Consider the following 12,260-nt stretch of genomic DNA (forward strand, 5'->3'; position numbering starts at 1 on the left):
TGATGATTTGAAGTGCTTCTTTTATCCTCACTGTTAAGGTCACTTTGGATACGTCTGCTTAAGGAGTAAATGCAATCAGTAGCCAGTGATGTAACTCTAGTGGATTTAACTTTCTGTGTTTTCTCACAGGAAATTACTTGAGCAGAAGGATGAGGAACTCCAGCAGCATGTGCGGTCATTGCGGGCAAAGGAGGCAAGTTTGATACGCACAAACTTGGAAATATCTCACCGTGTACAGGAGTTGGAGACTCGGCTGCAGGTCCTGGAGAGTGAACTTAACACTGCTAGAGAAGAGGTTTGTGGGGTAATAGCGTCATACAAATTGTTAAAATAAAATGTGAGTGGAGTTGATTTCCATGAACTTCTGATGTGCCCTGCAGCAGAGAAGTGGTCAGAAGAGCTGCCACAGGCTAGAAGAACAGCTGCTGGCTGCCCAGCACGAGTCTGAGAGACTGCAGGAAGAGCTGAAGCTGGTCGTCCAGCAGCTTGACACAAACATCAGGTATTATTCCTCAGTGGGTGAAAATAACAGTACACTTGGTTTAGGTTACATACATTTTTGGCAATTTGCAGCTAAACACAGAAGAAAATTGTGCATTTTGTGTTTTATTTACATGTCTGCAACATTTTGAGGACCTGAAAAACATAATATTTAAACTTTAAAGGCACTTTCTCCACTAGAGGGTGCATATTCACAACAAACAAAAGTGTAATTTAATGATGCCATGACTGTGTGGAATCATGGGAGTTGTGGTCTTCACTTCATCTTACAGGACTATAAATAATTTCTATAAAAACAATCTGGAAACATGATTGTAGAACAAACATATTTTTGTCATATTTTAATTTTTTTAATTTTAATTTGTCATGCTGCTTCTAGCAAGTTAGCACAAGTTTATGCATTAATTTGTTGTGTTTTTAGTCTGTTTTCAGTGTATTATGACCAGTTTTTCTGAAACTAGTCCACAACTGTATGATTCTCTTCTGATTTTAAATGTTAATGACTATTATATCAAAAAGACTATGGCTGAAAAGATATTGGGTATAATTTTAACTCATGAAATGAATAGCTCTATTTGGAAATAATAACTTTAGGACGATTTTGGACGATAATAGGATGATTTTGTAGCGGAGCGCATCTGCATAAAATGTGATAAACCAAATCACAAGCAATGATGCAAATGAAATAAATGCTTTATGTTTATTTTGGGAGTCTAATAGTATTCAGGTACACAAATTGAAGAATTAAATGTAAAATAAATAACATTAATCTTCATACTGCACGCAATGAATCTTTCTTGAAGTTACAAAAATTTTAATTTCCTCTGCCTGAATGCTTTAATCTGCCTTGAAATGTGTACACAGTCACAGGCCTTAAATTTTTTTGGTAACTTTATGGTTAAACTTTGCAATTACTCCACAATCATTTGTTTTAATCTCCTCAACTATAATCCTGATATGACAGCAGATCCTACGATGTGACTATTGTGAATGTGCACATTGCGATATCAATGCTGAAACTATATATTGTGCTGCACTAAAATAGACCATTTTAACTCATGTTCTGTAGGAGATACAATGAAAAACAGTCACAGCAGAAAACCAAGTTGCGCAAAGCTAAACAGATCTTCATGAAGACAGTCAGCCAACATGAGCACAGAATCCAGGAGCTGGAGAACGATCTGGCTCTTGCAAACAAGTCTCTCAGAGAAAGTAAGTATTTTCTAACTTTTAACACTACAAGTATCACCTATACACTTATCTTGAGTGTGTCACACTATGAGCAGGAGAAGGACTGGATTAGGACTGTGACAGAAGAAAACGAGCAACTGCTCCTGGAGAGACGAGAACTTCTTCAGCGAATAAGTGAGGCAGAGGAGATGGGCAACAATGGACTGAGAACTGCCACTACAACCCAGCAGAGGTAAACATCCCTTTAAACCTATTTTACATAAACAGGAAAGCACAGAAAACATGCTAACTAATTTTTTTGTGCCGTTCTTTCTTAGAGTTAAATTCTTGGAAATGGAGAACAAACAGCTGCAGGAGAAAACTCTAACACTGGCCAATCAGATAGGAATTTTAGATCGTGCATTGAGAAACCTTCAGTCGGTGTGTACTGTTGAGGTACACCTCTGATGAGCTACTTCAATTTTATATTACTATTCAAAGGGCACCTATGGTGAAAAATCTACTTTTTAAGCTGTTTGGATAGACATGTGAGTAGGTGTAGTGTATAGAGCGTCATATCGGGGTGATATAAACACACCCAGTCCTTTTTTTTTTTTTTTTTTTTTTTTTTTTTAATTTAACAACATAAAACGGTGGACCAATTGGAGCGGTTTTGAGACCGACTTGATGTAGGAGTGCGGTTTCTTCGCCCACCAAATTGATTGACAGCTGCGTATTAATATGTCTCCGTAGTAACGCGTATAATCATAACAACAAGACAGGACGTGCGCAAAGCAATCGTGAATAAAAGGTCTGTTCAGTTTGCTGTGATCATCAATCATTATCAAATGTGATCAAGAGTGAGTTTTACAAGTTTTAAAATGTTTTTAAAACAGTGCATATGTGTAATGAATTACAGCGATTTACTTTAGATTTACTTCATCAGCACAGCCGCATGTCAGAACAATTATAAAGATGATTTAATCCCGATTTGTGGGCGTTAAATCAGGTTTATTTTGTACATTAACATAACAGATATTCATACAGCAGTGGATATTAACCTGTATCCTGTCACATTTGCGGGAAAAAAGAGTGCAAAGCTAAACGCGCACGCTTGTCTGTGTGTGCGTGAACTTTGTAACGACATTGTGTGTGACTCATCATTGCAACTCCACAACAAATGCATCAAATACTCATTGGTAAAGTTCTTACTGTAGTATTCTCACAAACGTTATGTGAGATCTGCTTCCTTTATGTCTTGTTTGACGCAGCCGAGGAAGGAGATTAAGGCACTCTGACAGGCATGTGGAAACGGTGGGCCTGAAGGACTAGCAGTACACAAAAACGCTACCTGCTGCTCAGAGCTATAAAATAGAAACTTATGAAAGGTATAATGAATATCTGATGGGTGTTTTGAGCTGAAACTTTACAGACATATTCTAGATGCACAAAGACTTGTATAATATCTGAGACTTATACTTATATCTGGAAAAAGGGGTAACCTAGGTGCCGTTTAAAGAAAACTTTGAACTTTTTGTAGTACACAGATGATGCTAATTTTGTGTCTTTTTGTCCTAGGAGGTCAAGAAAATGTTTCCATCTGGAGCTCATCATGATGGTCTGTTGCGGACATCAACTCCAAGGTATATATTTTCCCTAACCTGATTTGACCAAATAGGACATGCTCCTGGATTAACGTCTATGTTGATCCTGGAACAACATTCTAATCAGCCAATCAAAATTGAGGGATATGTTTACCGTTTATGTTAAGTTTAAGGCTGATTTATACCTCTCAAAAATGTAACTACACGTTGCAATGATGCATACGCAAGCTTTGTGATTGGTCAGCTTGGTAGTTGTGACCAGTGTAGGCAGGACTGAGAAAGTAGTTCTAGATGGAAACTGCTGTTTTGTGTTTACCTTATGATTAAAGTTGTTTGCACGTCCGCCGGTCCCAGCCTCAGAATGAGCGAGATTTAGTTACTTGTACATTAAGGTAGCGTTCAGAAAAAAAACAAAACATCTGCGAAGAAAACACACAGAGGAACATAACTTTACTGCCAGCTAGCGTTTCAGAAGTGTTAGTGCAGAGCTACACAAACAGCACGCAGAAGTTTAAATGCACAACTTTTTTTAAAATACTTACAATTTCGCAGCTATATTAATGTCAAGCAAAACTACTCACTGACTAGACCTCCACAAGCTGAATAAGAAAAATTATGTTTTATCAGAATCCTATCACAAATTATATTTCCTTGTTTTATAGAAAATGAGTCAATGGCTCTAAAGAAACATCAGAATCTAAGAAGATTCTTGGTGTACAGATTTACAGTATGACCTGACAGATTTAAAATGGAGCCTAATATGTGTTTAAAGCCCAGAACTTGTCAATTAATACTAGATTTAAAATGATCCAATATAACTGGGCAATGTGCACCTATATCACACCTGAAAACTAAACAAAATTCACCCAAACATCCCAGATATATGTTTCAAATGCCAAAAACATAAAGGAACATTCTTTCGTTGTATCTGGGAATGTGAGGTGATTAAGATTTTCTGGCAAAATGTAGTAACATTAATCTCCTCAATTATTTGAAAACCAATTCCAGTTACACCTGAAATATGTGCGTTGAGTTTATTCCCAGTAAGTTTGTCATTACCAGGTTATAAAACTAAAACGATTGATATGTGTCTTGTTATTGCAAGGCATTTGATAGCACTCTATTGGAAGAACATAGAAAGTCCATTGATTGATCACTGGCTGAAAGATTTGACACATTACATTGCACTGGAAAGAATCACCTACAGTATAAAGGGCAAATAAAGGAGTACCATAAAATTTGGGATCTGTTTATACAATTTTTGGATCATAACTATACAATGGCACAAGCAAATACCTCTCACGCTATTAGTTAATTGATTGATATATGTATATGTGTATTTTTTTTATGTGGAATACAGTATATGTATTTCTTTGCCTTAGCCCATGTATAACAATACATTTACCTGTTCAACTGAATCCGATGCTTTGGGGGAGGGAGGGGGAAGAGTTAAAATGTTAAAAAAGTGTATTTTCATGCTAAATTTCAAATGTCTTTTCTACGTAAAAAACAAAAAAATAATAATAATGAATAAATGCACAACTACGAACAAGACAGGCTCCGTAGATCACGATGATCGCTCGACACAGAAATATAAATCACTCTAGCCTTATAGTTAGGTTTATGCACTTCTAAATGATTGTTATCCAACAATTATTACTCTCGGATTGGGAGTAATTTACAATTATGGTTGGGTTTTGGGGGTAGGGAAGGAATAGGTATGAATTACATTTTCAAACTAAAATGATGTTCCAGGATCAACATAGATGTTAATCCAGAATCGCATAGTATGTGGCAAAATCATGACGTGCATATATATATATTTTTTTTTTTTCGGTATTCCAACTTTTTCAATATTCTCTATATTTCAGTTTGAGAATAGTGTTAGGTTTGAGAAAAAACAACAATAGAAAATCGTACTTTTTGTATTTTAATACATTTTAAGTAGGCTGTGCGATATTGAATAAATCTGACATTGCCATGTTTTGTTTGTGCTGCGATATATATTGCGATATGAATACACTGTCACCAGATCCAAAAGCTTTATTTGGAAAGAAATCAGTTAGATTTAGATTGATTGAGGGTGGTTTTGGTGTGAAGCATTTCTAAAACAAAAACAAATTGCTGGTAAAAATAATTACAATAGAGCAAGGAAGAAAGTTAAATAAACAGTGATTTATGGTTTTCCATAGAGTCAAACAGAAATTTACAAGGTACAAAAATTTGAATAATGAAATGTAAAATAACACTATATAGTCTTCAAATTTGGCAGCACGGTGGCGCAGTGGGTAGCACAATTGCCTCACAGCAAGAAGGTTTAAGCCCTGGCTGTGTCAGTTGGCATTTCTATGTGGAGTTTGCATGTTCTCCCTGTATTTGCGTGGGTTTCCTCCGGGTGCTCCGGTTTCCCCTACAGTCCAAAGACATGCGGTACAGGTGAATCAAATAAGCTAAATTGGCCGTAGTGTATGTGAGTGTGTGCAAGAGTGTATGGGTGTTTCCCAGTGTTGGATTGCAGCTGGAAGAGCATCTGCTACGTAAAGCATGTGCTGGATAAGTTGGCGGTTCACTGTGACAACCCCTGATTAATAAAGGGGCTAAGCCGAAAAGAAAATGAATGAATGAGTCTTTTTGTTTGCGAATGCTTTTAAAGTTTAACTCTTTTGAAATGCCTTTAAAATTCATGCAAATGATTAAACTTTCACTCTGATGTTTTACTTTGCAATGACTCCACACATCTCATGTATTCTCAATTATTCATCAACTATAATCCCAATTTAACATTGCATGTCCTGCAATGTAACAATTGCGGACACGCACATTGCGATATCTATGCTGAAACGATATATTCTGCAGCACTAATTTTAAGTGTGGTATTCAGTGTACACTACTCTTGAAATATTTGGGGTCAGTGCATTTTTTTTCCAAAGACACGAATGCTATTATTCACCAAGGATTTAATAAATGTAATAAAAGTGACAGTAAATGCCCCCAAATTCCATTGTCATGTAATTAGAAGTTTACAATTTTAGTTTAGAATAAAGTTTATAATAAAAATGGTATAGACCTGCCATCAAATATTTGATCATTTTTTTTCTGTGCTCATAAACCGATGTTTGCTTATTACACACACTTCATCTTGTTCTAGTCCACAGCCTGGTCTCTGTGACTCATGGGGAATATTGGATGCCATCCGCAGAGTCAAAGTGGGTGAATCTGGAGTGAAGAGCATGGAGATCTCCTCATCTGTGCCTGTTTCACAGTCCACTGAGATAGGCTACCTGAACCTGACCTCCCCTCTGAATCCCAACAGCAGGTTAGAGCAGGAGGAGAGTCTCAGTGCCACAAGCGATGAGGCCTGATGACTGTCAAATGCCACCACAGAGTTTGCCAATTCTGAAAAGTCACTGGATCGATCAAAAACTTTATTATTAAGTGAACTGTAAGTGGGTTAAACATAGACGGCTTGCTCAAGGAGTGGGTTCTATGGCACTGTGACTCTGTGTTTCATTTTTTTAAGTCTTCATTTTCTTATACTTCAAATATTTTTAAGAGTGTGTGAAGAGTGGCATTATTGCTGCATTTTTAACCTGGGATGACTTTAGTTGCATTGACTTGCTTAGGGATTTTATATAATCCGCAAGCACTACACTTCATTGGATGCTAAACTCAGTAGCCTTGTCCCATCTATAAGAATGCCATATGTGTTTTTACACATTTACCTTATAATGGAACGACTATAGAAAAGCACTTAAAGCACTATTAATCTGATGTACAGATGGTACCTTCTGCAGGTGTTTACAATTGAAATGCACTATTGCCTTTGGTGAAGCAGTAAGTATTTAAAGGGATAGTTCAAATTCTTGCATTTACGCTCCCTTAACTTGTTCAAAACCTGTTTGAGTTTCTTTCTCTTGATGAACACAAAGGAAGATATACTGAAGAATTGACTTTCATAGTATTGTTTTTGGTTCAAACAATGGATGTCGATGGCTGCTGGTTTCCAAAATTCTTCAGAATATATTTCGTTTTCAGCAGAAAGAGAACATTCATAAACGTTTGGGACCGCTTAAGTGTGTGTAAACGAGGAGGGAATTTGAATATTGGGCTGAACTATCCCTTTAAGTGTTTGTTTTGGTGTAAATGCCGACCAGTACATGTAAAAACGTTTTTTTTGTGTGATGATTTTAGGTCCAAACCTGGCAAAATATCACTATATGTTGAGATAACTGCGCTCTTTGTAGCCAAACCTGGGCAAATATCACTTACGCCTCATTCAGACTAGCAGTGACTTTGTAGCTGCCTGTCGCTCTAAGTGGAGACCTGCTGCAAACACAGGTCTGTGTGTAGGTATATACAGCACGAATACAACTGGCCTCTGAGCGAGCTGAGAGGATCACGTGAGCTCTACTAATGCTCCTATTGGCTGTCCTTTAAGAAAGTCGCTCTTGATTTGCATTAAGTTGAAGGATTTTCAACTTTGTTGCGTTGCTCGACACTCCCACCTGGTCACCAACCATGGATATATACACTAGATATCGCATACGGACCCTGAGCATACGTCAATAGCTCTGCCATATTTCTACAGTGCTCCCAGGACAAATGTCATTCAATCGCAGTAGTCAAGATTAAAGCCAATGTGAAGATGCCGGACTTAAGCGCTGTGTACGGGTGTAGTAACAAAGAAAACAAAGCACAGAGGCATCACATTTCATAGGTAAGATTTAGTTTTTGTATGTTACATACTTTTGTGCTAAACAAGTAACGTTATTAATGATAATACAGTCTTACTCTTGCCCTGACCATAAGGGAAAATAGCTCCAACTCACACTAACTTCTAGGCTTCTAGTTTTGTTGAATAAAATAAGCAAGCAATGTAAATAAAATATGGCAACAGGATACTGCGGTGATAGAAACTTGTATTATTGCCGGCTAAGTAAACTAGTCATTCATAACGTGGAGTTTCATTCACAAACGAATCGCTCCAGGAATGACCACCAGGAAAACTCCCGAACATATATACATATGTGTGTATATCTCTAGCTCTGGATGGCCAGTCCTCCACAGCACCTTGGTCCCGCATTCATTTCAAAGGAGTGCTACCCTGTACTAAAATGGCGGCTCTATTGACGCATTCCTTCCAATAGACAACAATAACGTAGGTGACATCTAATGTAAATATCTATGGTCGCCAGCGGTCGCTGTCGCTCGCGTAGACAGAGGTCGCTGGAAGTCACTCGCTCTCCGTTGAATAAACGGTCGCTTGTCGCTTTGCCGCTGTGAGTTGCTTGTAGTGTGAACGAGCCTTTTAACGCTGAGATAACTGCGCTCTTTGTAGCCAAAAATATTTGCACTACTGTTCAAAAGATTTGGAAAGAAATCAATACTTTTATTCAGCAAGGATGCATCCAATTGATCAAAAAAGGGAATTTTTACATTTTATTTCAAATAAATATTCTTAAATAATTAAACATATATTCCTAATTTGAACTTTATTTAAAAAACGTACAAGGTAAAAAAAGTTTTTGTCTTTGATAATAATTTTTGAAGAATTGTGTGACACTGAAACTGGAGTAATGACTAGGAAATCACTGGAATAATGTTTTTTATATATTGAAATGGAAAAGTTATTTAAAATAGTAACAACATTCGACTAAATTGACATTTTTACAGTATTATCATTAGATTAATGGTGATTTGTAAGAGACGTCTTTTGAAAGCATCTTACAAACCCTGAACTTTTGAACAGTAGTTTGCTTTATTTTTAGGAAGGTGTAAATCACAGCCATGAAATGTACAATCAAAATATTTATTTAGACCTGCTTATGTGTAGTATTTCCTTTACATATTAGGTACGCAATGTGGTTGTGATGAATAATTTACCATGAACAAAGGTTGCCGTATTATGATCCTAAAAAAGATATTAGAAATATTTTAGCATTATCAGCCTTATGGTATTGTTGTTTACGTATGTAATGTTTTTTTTTATTTAGAGTTTTATGTTATTATGTAGTCCTGAGAGACTGAAATGACCTGTGATCTGCGAGCAAAATCACCTGAAAGAGGAAAAACTTTGTAGAACTTTAAACTGTGGCAAAAGGATGAAGATCCTGCAGTCGTGCCTGTGCATTATGAGAGCATCGTACATTGTGTCCTGCTGCTATACAATATTAGGATGCAACCTTCACGAAATATTCATAGGGCTCATTGTTTAAACTGCGAATGACATCAGTGTACATGGCACACACTGACCTAGCATGTATTTTCTTAATAAACTTATTTTCACGATGCCTGTTTGATTGCTTCAGTCAATCTTGAGGAAAAATTAGCCTTGTTAACTTTTTAAATCTAGCAAACAGCGCAGTTATTATTCTTAAAGCAATACAGAATGACTTCATTAACAAATTATTGTTGCATTATAAATGTTTACTTGGGTATCATTTCAAAAATAGAAGTTTTAAGTTGCACTATTGAAATTTTGAGAAATATTAACATTGTATTTAATGAGAGAACATAATGAATACATCTTGAAAGCTGTTTTTCTCTTAAATGGAATCACTTTGGTTTATATTAGGTTTTTTGTATATTAGGATTGTTTTACAGCTGTCATGTTGACCCCTGCTGTGGAGTAGCCCAGTACCAGCGTGACACATTATATCCATAAACAGAGAAATGTCTAAGGTGTTTTCAACACAGAATAAAAAGGTAACCACTGCTTTTTTTTCTTGTAATTGAGAGTTTATACATTACAATTTAGATATTTTCCCCCCATGTAACTTATTTATCATACTCAAGTAAAAAGGATTGGAAAATTGGTTAAAACTTGTACGCTACCTGACAAAATATAATATAGTCTTGTCACTTATCCAAGGCTTAGGAACAACAAATAATAACCTCTAGTTGATAGTTTGGTATCAGAATTGCTTATATGAAAAGCAATAGACTCTAAATTACGCTTATTTTACCAAAATAAAATCTGTTCATGCCTTGATTTTTAATTATTTAATTATGACAGTAAGATCTGACTTTGCTTTGACAAAAGTTGCTTAACAGAAATAATGTAGATTATAGAGTATAAAGTCATGGTGCAGTGGAAAGAGAATTAATATTGTGAATGACTCCCATGAGCTTGGAGGACTGCATCCATACATCTCTGCAATGACTCAAATAACTTCTTAATAAAGTCATCTGGAATGGCAAAGAAAGCATTCTTGCAGGACTCCCAGAGTTCATCAAGATTATTTGAATTCATCTTCATTGAGTCCTCCTTCATCTTACCCCAGACATTCTCAATACTGTTCATGTCTGGTGACTGTACTGCCCAATCCTGGAGCACCTTGACCTCCTTTGCTTTCATGAACTTTGATATAGAGGCTGAAGTATAAGAAGGAGCGCTATCCTGCTGAAGAATTTGCCCTCTTCTGTGGTTTGTAATGTAATGGGAAGCACAAATGTCTTGATACCTCAGCCTGTTGATGTTGCCATCCACCCCTCATATCTCTTGCATGATGAATGTAACCCCAAACCACGATTTTTCCTTTACTAATCCTGACTGATATGTGTGAGAATCTTAGATCCAATAGGTCTTCTGCAGTATTTGTGATGATTGGGATGCAGTTCAACAGATGATTCATTTGAAAAATCTACATTCAGCCACTTTTACAAATGATCAACTAGAAGTCAAATTATTTGTTGTTCTTATAACTGGGATCAACGACAAGACTTTTGTCAGGGAGTGTATACTTTTTAGTTATTATTTTCTTATAAATAAGTTTAAGTCTTTTCAATAGAAACATTGGCACCATGAAATGATTGGTTAGATCACCTGTCAATCAAACTCCCAGCGCAGGATAAATTCTGAGAAGTGATGGATGAACTCGGAATTGCGAGACTGTTCATGACTTTTGGAATTATGAGGCTGAAAAAAGCTGAATTGCAATATGTAAACTTGAAAATACAGGGATAAAGTCATGTGCGAAACGGTTTGACGCAAAACTGAAATGAAAGTTGGAATTATGAATTGCCAAAGTTTAAATTGGCAACGTTTTTTTAAATAATTAGATAAAATTTGTTGAGATTATTACAAAAAAACTAACATTTTAAAATTGGGGCAGAAATGGCATTTCATACTAAAAGTTTAAAGTTATTTCAAAAAGTTATTTTCCAATATACCAACCCGTTATACAGTTTAAAAAACTTCTGGTGAAAGCTTAATGTGACTATTTTCAATTTCACAGGGTTGTTTTTACAGCATCAATCTTGTAATGTTATTACAATACATTCAGTTAAATAGACTTAAGCATACATTCAGTTGTTCAAGGGTCAAACGAGATGAAAGACCACTGTAACCACTAGCGCCGTCAGTAGCAACAGGCTAGCACAGAAATTCTATTGAAAATACTGTGGTAAAATAAACTCATATTTTAAAGACATGGAGGGGGGAAATGGAATTTAATGCAGTGCTTCTTGTCTGATCTGAGACCCACTTCATATCGTATATCTAACAGGCAGTGAAGATCGCCGATTTTTATAGAAATCAGATCTTAAACGTCACTATTTTGTAATGGAAAGGCGGTTCACTGGAAGCCTTTGGGCTGCTTGGCTAAAAATTAAAGGTCCATGTGCATATAGCCCATTACATCATCCTTCAAAAGAAGTGAGAAAGAAATCAGAATATACAAAAGAAATGCAAGGTTCATTCTGAATGTCCATGCAGACTGTTTTCAGTATTGTATCCTTATCAAATTTATATTCCGTGTTCACATTCAGTCAACTTCAGTTCATAACAGATGTTCATTTCCAGTGGCATCTTTAAAAAAAAACTTCAAAGGCTCAGGTATAACAGTCTGAATTTAATAAACAAGATAGAGATACAAAGTGTTCTTGACATTGATATTTTTTAATTCACCTATCAGTCTTGTCTGTGCATATTAAACAAAAATCTTTAAATGGAACCACAATGCAAGACAAAGGAAAGCGTGAATT

At 36.1% G+C, this 12,260-nt stretch overlaps 1 long non-coding RNA gene across 1 annotated transcript; it reads left to right on the forward strand.

The window, feature by feature from the left end:
* Nucleotides 1-107: 107 nt before the first annotated feature.
* Nucleotides 108-1,681, forward strand: LOC130216795 (uncharacterized). The gene is made up of 3 exons (XR_008835832.1): nt 108-295; nt 381-502; nt 1,571-1,681. It is a non-coding gene; the product is annotated as an uncharacterized LOC130216795 (long non-coding RNA).
* The last annotated feature ends 10,579 nt before the right edge of the window (nt 1,682-12,260 follow it).

Source organism: Danio aesculapii, chromosome 23 (genome assembly GCF_903798145.1).
Source record: "Danio aesculapii chromosome 23, fDanAes4.1, whole genome shotgun sequence".
NCBI lineage: Eukaryota > Metazoa > Chordata > Actinopteri > Cypriniformes > Danionidae > Danio > Danio aesculapii.